Consider the following 14,064-nt stretch of genomic DNA (forward strand, 5'->3'; position numbering starts at 1 on the left):
ATCAAATAATTGGTCAGTTTATCGTTATCTGAGTTCAGATATTAAAGCATATTCCCCGACGTGTTATCATGAGTCCTTATGTTATCAACATGTTTGAAAAATAAGACCATGAACAATGATGATAATGCCTCATCATTTGGACTTCGACTATCCCCCCCCCCCTTTTTTTTTAAGCATGCTCAACCCTCCTGGTCATCTGTATGGCATTGCGCCACCACTGAAGTGTAAGTGCATGGGTCATTTATTCGCATTCTCCGGCTAGTCATCCGAAACGCGGAGCACCCAGATCTTGCATAAAATATCATCTGAGCATGGGGATTAGACTGGACAGCGAATGATAAATCCACCTGATTTTACATGATATCTTCTAAATCGTTTAAAAGAGAAAAAGGACTATCTATCTCTCTCTTTCTCCCTTTCCTTTACCCCTCCCCCACCCTCCATCTCTCTCCCTCTCTCCATCTCCATCTTTATCTTTCCCAGTCAAATCCAAATCCTGTGTTTTAACTCTTGTCCCTCAACGGGCATGGAGGGGGGCTCTTGTTTCACCAAAGTATACTCGTCCCCTGTTTCGAGTGCAACCCGAGCCCTCCGCAGAGCATACGAAGCTCATCTCCTCTCGCCCGCCGTGCCCGGGTGCGAACGAACTTTGGAGCACCTGTTCCCACGGAGGAAGAACCCAGCTCAGACGACGCGCTGCGCGGGAAATATTTGCTCGGACTTCTGCGATGTCTTTAAGATTGCAAACGGGTCAGACGTTTGTTTGTTTTTTTTTTCGTTGTTTTTTTCTTTACTTCATTAGCTTTAGGCATGCTGTACCGAGATAGAAGCTGTGTGATGCGGAAGGGAAACCTGACTTTCAGCAAATTTGAATCCTCGCGAATGACCTCTTTTACTGTACAAGAACGATACAACGCACATGGTTTGAGTTTGTATGTCACTCTGCTCTCTTTCTCTCGCTTGCCATTTCCCCTCCCCCTCCCCTCTCTCTCTCTCTTACTCTACCTTCTCTAAATCCACCTCTCTCTTTCTTTCACTCTCCCTCTCCCAAACACTCAGACTGCGAAACACAAGACACAGTGAAATATAGACATCCATCTGCCTTCCTTAAAAAGTCATTGAAACAGAAAATATACCTATCAACGTGTGTAGACGCATATAATTTCTAGTTGTAGCACAAACACATAAACACATACAAACACAAACGCGCACACACACTTACACAAAATACTTATACATACACACTCGCGCGCGCACACAGATACTCAGACTGTTCCCTTGGATATAATATCTTCATCATCAGGTAATTCCTTTAAGAAAGCTATAAATAATTATGTTTTATACTGGATGTTATGATAATGATCACGTATCTCTGTATTATGTTAATGATCATGTTTTATAGGGAGGGCTGTGGGTGGGGGAGGGAACATTGTATATTGGTAGTCGGTATGGGGGGTATCATTTTCATAAGGTTTTTCTGTAATGTTGTTTTAGTTGATTTTGTACTGATGTATAAATTATTTGTTCGTATCATATTATTATGTTTAAGTAAGACAGTGTGTGTATAATTAGTTTTATTGTATGGAGTTTCGACTATTGTAATTTTTCATGTGAAGTTGGACCCCTCGGAAGACCAGCACGGCCATGAAGGCCGAGCTGAGCAGGGCAATCCATCCGTTTTCCTTCAGTTATATATCCCAGTTGTACTGTATCATTGTTATTTTTGTGATTTTACGGTGAATGAATAAACAAACAAACAGAAAGAGGTTCACATCAAGATTAGATAGTTCCGTGTTAAAGTAATACGCATCTTACGCTGATGTGAAAATTGCCTTTAATACGAAGAAACACATTTTCCGGTAATGACACTGTCATATATACTTCGTCTTCTCAGCATTTAGAAAATCTATTTAATTTCCATTTCCCTTCAGACTGCAAGGATACACTGTCCTCTCCACGGAAAAGAAGCACACAAATGCAAACAGGATTGTCACTATATCCATGTATTCCATGCATATTCTATATATGGGACTTGCCTACCCATCCAACACCAAGTCCCCCCCCCCCCCCAGCCCTGAAATGCTCATGAACTATCAAAGCGACTTTCAACCTCTCGAAAGATCACGAAGAAACGAGTCATCCTGTTTTTCGAAATGCCATGGCCCAATTCCCTGCTTGGTGACCAGCGGTGTTAGGTGTCGAGCCGGCTGAAACTTTAAAAACACTTACCAATGTGAGGCGCCATATTCCCAACACCTGCACTCCTTTATAGCGTCATCTCAGCAACCCCCCGCTTAGCCGGGTAAGACTCCCTCGACCGACCGGGTCAGGCGTAAGAGGGATCGATGTAACATGTGGCCACATAAATAGGCAAAAGAGTATTTTCTTGCAGCAGAAAAAAGGCAGTTTATCAGAATCCGAGTAAGGAATAGGTTAGGCAGCTGCAAACATACACACAGATCGCCTATTCACCACTCCATCCACCCTGCACGCACAAATCTTCATTAATTAACCAGTTGTACTTGAGACCAGGCGCCTAATGCAGAAAACTTTTCACCTGAGAGAAAAAAAAATCTGGTAAGAACTGAAAACTCAGGTTGATATGATTTTGCCAGTGACTTTTAACAAAGGAAAATTTTGAGTTTTCTGAGGTGAAAAGTTTTATGCAAAAGGCCCCAGGTTATTCTTTCATAAAGTTAATGGTGACCCTAACTGGTACTGCACACTAATACATGGACAATGCAGTATGAAAATAAATGGAGATATGGAGATTTAAAAAAAAAAATGTTGTGTAATCAATGCATGATTATAGAACATAACCTCACGCACACAAACGTACATCACTCTGTCTTTCTCTCAGTTTTTTTTTTGTCCCTTCTAAGATAAATACATTATTGTCCTATTGTAGACATCACATATCATTTGCAATTAAGAAAATCACTATCGTATCACAAAGAACTTCAAAGTAGATGTCTGTGTAATTGCCTAATTTAAAGATTATCGTGATTATGATAAGGTCATGTAATGAATAACTACAAATTTATTTATTCAATGAATCTCGTATCTATCCGATGTCTTTGAGAAAAATCTTCTTTTTTATCTTAAAAGTGGATGTATCACGATGTTCCAATAGTTTTATCGAATGAAACGTGATAACATTTTGTTAATACCTGGCAGCAAGATTAGATCTGGGCATGATATAGATCATACAACGAGATCATCGAGAAATATAGTAATAATATTATCAATAATAGAACACGCCACGAGGGAATCGGGGTCTATTTTTTCCTCATCTTAATGGGAAATGGGTTCAAGGTTTGTCGATAATTATGCAAATTAAAGGCTTTTAATTTTCCCCACAAGCGTGACAGATGTTGTTGGTATTGTTTCTTTCAGTGCGCTTCCTATTACGGTATTAAACATGTTAAAGGCGCATTCAAGACGATTTTCCAAATTTTTACATCATGTAGTACATAAATCGACAGCGCCGTGTATAGATTTGTGGAATTTAGTGTGGTCTTTGAGCAGAGAAACCAATATTCTGAAAAAAAAAATCTCAAACAAGTTACACTGAACAGTGTTGATGACATAGAGCCTCACGTACTTAGTATTTCAGAAATGTATAGCAATGTAATTCCACTATACAATACCGCTGGATTGACAAGTTCACCTGTGTAGAATGTATGCAGACCTTCTTCTTTGGTTTTGCTTCCTTGAGCCCCACCTCATGCATTCTTACGGTGAGGCTGCCATGTCATCATCTTTGTTCATTGCAATTTGTTATAAATTTTGAAAACATTCTTATTCTTCTACCCAATCACTATAAATTTTGAAACTCTGTATTCAGTATAAGTAATTCATCGTTGATCAAGTGTAAAAATCTCAAAATCATCCGGAGGTCTCCTTTAAAAACAACTTGAGTTACAAAAAGGGAGAATTAATCTTGCTTCATTGTATCGTTCAAGCCGATACTAGTAGTTAATTGAATTCTGGAGAAATGGGTAGATGATTGAATTGTTTTATTGATTCGTCAGAGTCATTAGTATTCCTTCTCATGAGATCAACATGTGTGATCAAAATAATTACGCAAACAAGTCAATGAACATCTGGGCCGTGAGGTGGTTTTGGGTACTGGGGAAATAAACCGGTTGTGGTTTAAAGGTACTGTCTACCATTCGGAGGAGGGATTGAAAAATGTTTGAGTTGTCGCATTTGATGCATAATGTCTGGGTCAGTTATTTTAAAAGCTAAAGATCAATAGGGATGTGTATGAGATTACCCAAAGCATGTGAAAACCTAGTAATCGGGACTCCTATCAGTCTCAAGAAATATCAAGAGCCCAAATATATAGACAATTGTTATTGTTCAAGTTTTCTCCACCTCTTATCATGGGTACTACACATGTTAGCATACGTGAAAATTGTCAAATTTACCACACTATGGCTCCAAAGATGCCCAGAGTTCGACGTGACGATGTTAACAATCCGTATTTCTGGTCAGGTATTGTCCAATGGATGACCATTCCGCATCTTCCACAGCAGCCCCGATCTTTACACCTGCCCGTCTTCCCACCCCTCTTAATTCCCAACCTTTTCTTCTCACCCCCCCCCCCTTTCTCTTGCTCCCGCTCCCCACCCTCATCTCTCTGGGTCTCTAGATTTACTTTATATAAATTAGAACAGCGACCCCTTCTCCCCCGTCCCCATCTCCCTCTCTCGCCCCCAACCCCCCCTTTCCAAACACTCATCTTTCTCAGACTCCGGATTGACTGTTGAAGAACAGCGACCTCTTAAAAGCATACTGCTGATCTCCATCTAAGATGTCTTGCATAATGGGAGTATGGGAAACCAACGCCATCTCGCAATCAAAACGCCAGAGAGCGCACGGGGGGAAAGAACCCAGCTCCGGTGATAGCGAACGTCTAATGCCGTCTGACAGTTATGATGATGGAAAGTATCTCTTCTTTCCGATGATACATTCAAGGATGCCCATTATCCTGAGATAAAAACCGATCCTTAGAATTGATAACATCATTTGGAAGTTCACGCTTTCCGGTTTGGTTCTGTCTTTGTTGTGGTTGTTGTTGTTGCTTTGTTCTTGTAAGTCACGATGTCATCATTTTGAAGAAAACTCCGCCAAAAGCCTCACTGGATAACAAAGGAAATTTACCACTGTATGTGTGTGTGTGTGTGTGTGTGTGTGTGTGTGTGTGTGTGTGTGTGTGTGTGTGTGTGTGTATCAGCTTTCGCTTGTGCTGAGACATCCCTCATACAGACAGACCTACGGCAATATTTTTTGTTTTATTTGTTTTTGTCAACCTTTAAATTTTCTTTCTTTTTTCATATAAATAATTCTTATACAAATTAATCTATTGCAAGATAATACAAATTCGTTATTTTGAAGGTTCGTTATTCCCGACGGTTAGTCTGTTAATCTGAAAACGATTTAAAAAAAGGTTCTTTATTCCTTAGGTTCGTAATTCAGAAAATGAACGAAAATGAAATAAGGTTTGGTATTCTGAAAGTTTCGTTAATCTGAAAACGGAGTAAGGTTTAAAACTCGGAAGGTTTGTTAATATGCATCATCACTATTTTTTTTTCTTTTTTGGGGGGATTAACAAACCTTTGAAATAACGAACGTTATTTATCGGAGTAATGAACCTTCGAAAAAAAAATTGGAATAACGAACTGTACTCCTTCCACCCTCTGCACAACTGCTGTCCACACAGTGAATGCCAAGTTTTATGCTATACTTTATGACAGTTCATTTCCAGTTGCAGCATTACGGGGGACCATCTTCCTAGCTAAGATTTGATTATGAAGATTGTCCAATACATTTGAAAAAAACAACAACACACACACACACACACCACATTTTTGTCTTTCAAACGTCACTTTGAGTATTTCCTATCTCAGTGTACATTTGATATGGCATTACTTTTTAGGTTAAACTCTACAATCATGTTTGTATTTCTATCAATTTAACATCATGAGTAATTGAGTATTCATTTTGCATATTAATGTCTACTGTCTGCATGAGTAGAGACATTAGAGCTCCTGCTCTAGTTAAAGCACCACACTCTTCTTATAACCAGTAGGCTTAATATCATCTAATATCATTCATTTAGGGATCATTCATGAATGCAGATGTTCATTCGATATATACTGTCAGCCTGCATTCTCTCGTTGAGCAGTCTTATTCATCTTCCTGCTCATTCTTTTTCATTACTCCATAATTTCTCTTGTTTTACTTTGCTATACGATTACAGTTGCCTTCTGTGGTTCTATCTCCTATTCTCCTCTCTGATTACCGTGTTCTCATAGTCGAGAGTCATTTGTCATTGAGCTAAAAATCGGCGGAGATTAAGAGGAGCCACGGGATGAAATTAAATCGGTTGGAGTTTACTTCAATCTCCTCTGCGGTTATCTGCGTGCATTCCAATATGATTAATACTTAACGACAAATATCCCGCCAAAAGTGAACACGCTGCCTGATCAGACGACAGCTAGCAAACCCGCAATCGAACCACACCTCCCTAGTGTTGGCGCGCTGGGAACTCCTCGCTTCAACCAAACCTTCCCTCTCTCCCCCCTAGATTGGGATAATACATAAAGACTGATAACAGCTTCAATATATTTTCCCCTTCTTTAATCTTTTCCACATCGATGGTTGTTTGGATGCACTCAGTCTCGTGGGGGTAAGTTTTATCACAGCAGCGGAGCCCTCGGGAAAGCAAGAACGTGAACACGGATAGATTCCGGACGAGTGAGCCGAAAATTATCGAAGTGAAATACAGACGGTCCTCAGAGAGCCCGGGCGTGCTAATTTGGAGAAATTCACATATTTTCTATTTTCGTCCTCTGAGTTTAGTCGGTCGTGAACAAATTTCCGTCGGGACAGGGTATACAAGGAAAGCAGGGAAAAGAAAAGAAAGAAGAAAGAAAGGAGAGTAAATGAAATGGAAGACAAAGGAAAGCAATTAAAGGGAAAGATGCCTCGAATAACAATTTTATTTCAAGATGTTTCCACTACAGAGTTTGAAGTGAATATAAGATCTAACGTTTAATTTGTGAGTTTTTATTCTAGAACAGGATAGGTTTTATTGTCTCAATCAAGTCATCTTTTTTACAAGTATTAAGACATCACACAGAAATCATCTTTCAAAGAAAATAATCTGTTTAACATAAGTTTTCCTCAGATATTTCTTTTATTGTACCAGACAACAGTGAGTCTATTCTCTTTCTCTTTTTTATATCGGTTCCTATGCATTCATACCGGTATATGCACCCGATCAATCGCAATATCAAACCAGGGAGCGTTTTATCTTTTTATCATTGCATTTACATCATGAAGTACAGTATGCTTGTGTCCACGATGGCGTGTGTTGTACCATAGTCTCATTTCCCCTTTTTTCTTCTTTTTCCTTTTTTTTTTCTTTCTTTTTTCCTTCCTAAGTTAATTTCATGTCAGTTGACATTGGTTTCTTTGATTTTGTGTACGTATTTTCCGAGGGTCCCATACCCTACAAGCTTTGCTTTTTAGTGGGACCCTCCATTTCCATTCTAATCTTTGTATTATGTATATGTATATACCTTAGAAAGGAATTTCTGTTGTTACTCGTGACCACTTGTACGTTTTCTTTGAAATTGTTACAAATATGTTCTGTAAATGTATTGTATATAATTTTCCCTGTTTATTCAATGGAAATGGAAATAAAATTGAAATTGAAATTGAAATTGAATTGAAATTGAAACATACTGTTGGTATTGTGTGCATGTGACCAAAGGAAAGTTTGGATGATAAAAAGGAGGCCTACATTTAATCATCCATGCTTACTGTATGCTTGTTTGCCTGATCGTAATTCCATTATTTTTATGTATATCAAGAATGCAGTTTCTCCCATTATACCATACATGAACTGGTAGAGCGTACACAAACTCAGTGTACATGCTCACATATCCCACTATCTTTACGTAAATCATAATGTGCGCGCGTGTGTGTGTGTATGTTTGAGTGAGTTTGGATGAGCGTGAGTGTGTGTGTGTGTGTGTGTGTGTGTTTGTGTGTGTGTATGTATGTGTGTTCGTGAGTGTATAAGTGACCGTAACACACAAAAGGTCTCTGAAATACTATATTTTTGGTCAAATCGATTTATTTTGTGTTGTAGGTGTTTCTGACAGAGATTCACTATGTCAAAAAGTCGGGAGGCATAAAACTTATCAGTGAATAAGAAGTCTATTTTTGTAGTCTCATCTTATCTTGTGCCCACCCATCCATGTGAACATCAGTTTACAGTAAATAGCTTTGATACTTGAAGATGAACAAACAGTGTTGTCTATGAGCATGACGAGGTTTAGTTTTATGTGATAATCTTATATTATATTAGTGATTGTCATCGAGTTTCATATCTTTCATTGTATTTAGCATACATTGTAAGGTGCCTCATTTTACTTGAATGATCGATTCAATTTACCTGCCCTACATACTGATGAGCCTAATGTATACCACTTTATAGCTGAGAACCTCTTCATTCAGAATTTTACTTTGACTGAAATATCCTATTTGGGGATCAACACTTAAACGTATCTAGGCCAATGTACGTATGTATGTATGTATGTATGTATGTATGTATGTGTGTATGCATATATAGGTGTGTATGTGTGTGTATGTGTGTATAATATGTGTGCATATCATGTGCGTGTGTGTGTGTATGTGTGCCTGTATGCATAGGTGTATGTGTGTGTGCGTGTATGTATGCATGTATGCATGAATGTGTATACATAATTATTGTCGCTTTCTGGAGTAATGGAATCAACGAATCGAGCTGTGTGGACAGGATGGGGGCGCACGTGCACACCTAAGGGTAGCTGATAGACTCCGGGCACGAATTCACGAAGATGGTACAAATGAAACCATGGTTTAAACCATGGACAAAAACCATGGAGCGCCAAGTGTCGCACGGAATATTTCGTGACGAAAATTGGTCATTTTGTCTACAAAATGACCGTTTCGTTAAAGAAATTATCATTTCGTGGACGAAATGTTCATTTAGTTACAAAATGTTGTCATTTCGTTACAAAAATAATCATTTCATCGACGAAATGACTGATTTCGTGATGAAATATTCCGTGCGACACTTGGCGCTCCATGGTTTTTGTCCATGGTTTAAACCATGGTTTCATTTGTACCACCTTCGTGAATTCGGGCTTAAGGGTAGCTGATAGACTCCAGGCCCGAATTCACGGAGGTGGTACAAATGAAACCATGGTTTAAACCGTTTAAACCATGGACAAAAACCATGGAGCGCCAAGTGTAGCATGGAATATTTCGTTGCGAAATCAGTCATTTCGTCGATGAAATGATTATTTTGGAGCGAAATGACAACATTTTGTAACTAAATGCATATTTCGTCCACGAAATGATAATTTCTTTTTATAGACAAAATGACCAATTTCGTAACGAAATATTCCGTGCGACACTTGGCGCTCCATGGTTTAAACCATGGTTTCATTTGTACCACCTTCGTGAATTCGGGCCTGTAGGTCTACATTCTGCTTGGAAATGTTACGACACGCACGTCCGACCAGACTGACTTGTTTGTGTGATATGGCTGTTGAATAAAGAAGTGACAAACAATGAAACGCCACCTGCGTAACTTCTTTTTTTTTTTGCAATACTTTAATTTGCTTGTGTTTTGTCATCGATGCTTGACTTCAACTTGAAAATTTGAATTCTTTAGTAGCAAAGCAAACATTGACAAAGATTAGGTGGTATGGCCTGGTGTGCGTGGGCTGTATAGGTGTTGCTGTTGTGCATTGGATTTTCGTTTCTCTTCAACGTAACATATTTTCCTGTTTTCATAATTATCCTTATTTAGGTCTGAACAATGGCGGGGATGGTAGGGGAATTTCAAAAACAGATTTACAAGGACTTCCTGATACACATGAACATGGTCACACAACGCAAACAGTACTGTTACATTGTATCAAAATAACCAGTCCTCAACACCTTGCCAGAAAACACCGTATTCCCCAAACGCAAACTGTTAGAAATATTATGTTAGCAGCGTATGTCTTTAGAAACGTCGATGGTTAACAAGTATAAAGGCAATTATATATTTTTGGATATCATCTACGTGGATTGGAAAGGCATGTTAGGATGAGACATACCTCGAAGTAACAAGCATAACTTGATAAACATTGAGGGATGTCAAACGGAAATGAGATTGTGGTGATGATATAAAAAGATAACTGAAATGATTGACATATCACAACATTCCAAGCATGTTTTGACGATGAGGGATCCAGCTGATGACTCTTATCTCTTGTATCTTTGGGCATTTAATGGGAAGTCATTATCAAGATATGGAGGGGAAAATAATATTCTGGTTACTGGCAACCAATGCAAAATCGGACCGGTTGCCGCCAAACATGGTAATGTCAACAGAGTTCATACGCGATGTAAGCAACAGGTAAATTTCATTTAACTTTGGACGGTGCTATACAGGTAGTCGCTACACTTACTGATAAAAGGCTTGCTGCTGTAGTGAAAGTTATAGAAATAGCGTGAAAATATTGAAACACAGGGGGAGGGAAATGCATTTGAAAATTGGCCAGAAGCAAAATCAAAACAAAACAAAACAAACAAAACCAAAAAAAAAAAATGAAATCTTGACATTCTCGTAAGATCAAATATCAAGCCTGAAATGTTATGAATAAACACATACTTACTTTTGCAGCTCATGCCAATCAAGGTTCGTAGAAGTAAAAAGTATTTTAACAATGCAAAAAAAAATCTAGTTTCTGAATTGTTTTAGGTTATTCTGACACACATGCAGATTGCTAAACTGAATATCTTATAATGACGATGAAACAAAAGCTATTTCGTCACAAATCTACCACGCCAGCCAATCAAAAATCTGTATTTTACAGCGCGCATGCTTCCTAGGTATGGAACCCATCAAACAGAATACACATGAGGACTTGTGATTCTGAATAAGGCTTAACATCGTCACATCCCTTTAAGCGAATAAAAAAAGAAGAAGCAGATAGTATGTTGCATGGTCGCGGTGTATTGAGTCTTTGCCCTTGGCGCCTTCCCTCTAAAGGCGGGAATCGTTTGAGGGGAGCGGTGTCGTCTGCTTTTCATACGTTTCATCATCGGGGTAGATAAGCAGCGGTCGATCGATGTGGAGTCTCGAATCGCACCTGCGCCTTGTAATTCATTTGCAGCATTGATGTGCAAGCATCAAGAAGGAAAATCCTCCTGTACACACTCAAACACATACACAAACACACACACACACACACACACGCACACACACACACACACACACACACACCCTCACACACATACATACATACACACACACACAAACACACACTGGCAGACACACACATGGTACTTTTATTTGAATTTCGTTTGATATCACCATCGTTTTCACAACGAAACGAATACAAACAATGATTTCGTGTAGATTCATACAGACAAACAAGCATACAAACAAAAAGACTATAAAAAAGTCTTCACTGTACAAATCGTATCCAAGTATTACACTACAAATTAGATATCAGCCTTACAATACAAAATTCACCTTGATCAACTTAATCAAACTCAAAAACTTCTGCTTAATTGCTCAAAACAAATCCTGAAAGGATCGGACACGAAAGCCTGCAGTAAATCAAAATCTCATAAGGCATATAAATGTACACTTCAATTGATCTAACAAGATTCGCATTTTTTTCTAAACATTAAAATCATAATCCTTTTCCACCTTCTATCTATCGATGCAAAAAGAATCACACATACACACACACACACACACACACACACACACACACACACACACACACACACACACATCAAAGGAAATATTATACAGAACTCACCACTATTTTCTATGGTGACTCGTTCAATGCTCTGTTAAAATCCTTAAGTCTGAAATTTTAGTGGTCCGAAAAAGAACTACAGTTGCCCGAAATAAACGGAAACATAACCATCGGCTTTGAATCTAAAGCGCCGGATCGGGACAACCAAAAGATGGCCTTTTCCGAAATTTGGTGGCCTGACATCGGTTGTTAGTGGCCCCGGGCTACTACTAATGTCGACCCCTGTGTATAAAGTAATCTACCATGACGAATTCAATGTGGCGGTTATTGACTGAAACTAGTGTTTTCGATTTCCTAAATATCAGACATCCATACGACTCAGTGCCTCTGTGCCTACTCTATGTCACAGCATCATACCTCATGGAAATGGGGAAAAAATCAATACATATCCCTAATACTGAACCTCTCAATAGAGGTTATTCAGATATCGGTCATTTTATTATTGAAGGAAAAATATATCATCCAGTTGACCTTCTCTTTTAGCTTACTCAGCTTCATCTTTTTTTTTTTTTTTGCGATTTGATAAAAGTAATGGTAACATTGTCATATTTATTTTCCAAAGATTCTTCCCACTGAGGGGATGGGGGGGGGGGAGAGGGAGAATTGACTTTCAACAAAAAAAGAAGCGTAATCACACCCATCCCCTTCCGTCGGAGGGACCCCCCTCCCCCCCCCCCCCCCACACACACATAAAACCCATACATACACACCAAATACTCTGAAAAACATCCCAAGGTCTCTGAAATTAACAAGAAGGTTGCAAACAGCTTTCTACACGGCATTCAATCCTCCTTCGAGTGCTCACACCTTGAAGATAAAAACCTTGAATTGAATTTAATTCACTCTTGTCGAATAACGCATGATAGCGAGAGTGAAGATACGTAAGTCAAACCGGTAAGATCATGACGATAGGGTAAAATATAACCAACTTGGCTCAGGCCTAGGAAGAGAAAAATCGACCGGACCAGGGAGGTGAGAGGACCAGACCGACTATGAAAAACATTTAGACAGGAATAAACTCGAAACTGATATACGCCCAGATCCCCATTTTGACTAAATACGATGCATGAATTATTGTATCGCACTAGTGTTTATACAATGTGGGTCTATATACTCACATGATATACTCTTACAATTTAGCAACGTCTGAGAGCTCTCTGCTTGAAAATCAGACATGTGTCAGGGAGCCAAAAAAAAATGCCATCGGAGGAATATTGGTTCATCAGAGCTGTCGCATCATCGATCCATTTCGAGACAAGACGAAGGGGTAGGGAGAGAGAGAGAGAAGAAATGGATAGATAGGTAGATAGAAAGATAGATAGAAAGCGTGTAGAGAGAGAAAGAGAGGGAGAGAGAATGCTGAATGTGAGAAATCTCCGATGGCTGACAGAAGCTCTGTGATTAAACCCCATTAAGCCCACGAGCTCAGTGATGGGACTTGACTGGGAATGCGCCCAGAGTCAGCCGATCAACGCCGCCTAATGTAACCGCGAAATTCACCTGGGGATATAAAGGTTAAAAAACAGGGGGGGGGGGGGGGGGGAAGCCACCATTAATACCGCCAGGATCAGCACAACATCAACAGCGACTTTAATGCGCTCTCATTTAGCGCGTGCTTCTGTGAGGAAGAATAAGGTTTGTTGGTGCGCGGATGGCGGGGTATGATTCCACATCAGGTCGTGACAAATTAGCCGAATCGCAATACCTCTTCTCTGTATAGTTGACTAACCTTATCTCATGAGTAACAGTAAAACGTGATATATGACGAATTACTCTAAGTCTTACACGGTAATATCTGAACGTTCTTTGCTCGGGTAAGATATACATGCGATGAAACTCACAAAAACACTTCATGTGTTTTGACTGTTTGTTTGGAGCAATGTGCAAATCCGATTCATCGTGACATTTTTCTCACAACGGCCGAGTTTGTCTACAGTAATATATAATAGAGGATACCACGTAGACAACACGTAAACGCTACTTCATGCAAACACAATATAACGTATAATAGTGTGTTTAACGAAAGGATTGGTGTACAGAAATTGTAATCTAAAACAACAAAAAAAGTAATATCAACAGAGTTTGTATAATGGGACGTTCTTTTTGTCAACAGTTTTCAGTCGTGCTTTGTAATGGGCTGGAGTTGATTGGATGCAAACTTGTCTAATGTCAAACC

This window comes from Diadema antillarum, unplaced genomic scaffold (genome assembly GCF_040938485.1).
Source record: "Diadema antillarum isolate AM-2024a unplaced genomic scaffold, OU_Dant_1.0 seq00000781_RagTag, whole genome shotgun sequence".
In the NCBI taxonomy this organism is placed as follows: domain Eukaryota; kingdom Metazoa; phylum Echinodermata; class Echinoidea; order Diadematoida; family Diadematidae; genus Diadema; species Diadema antillarum.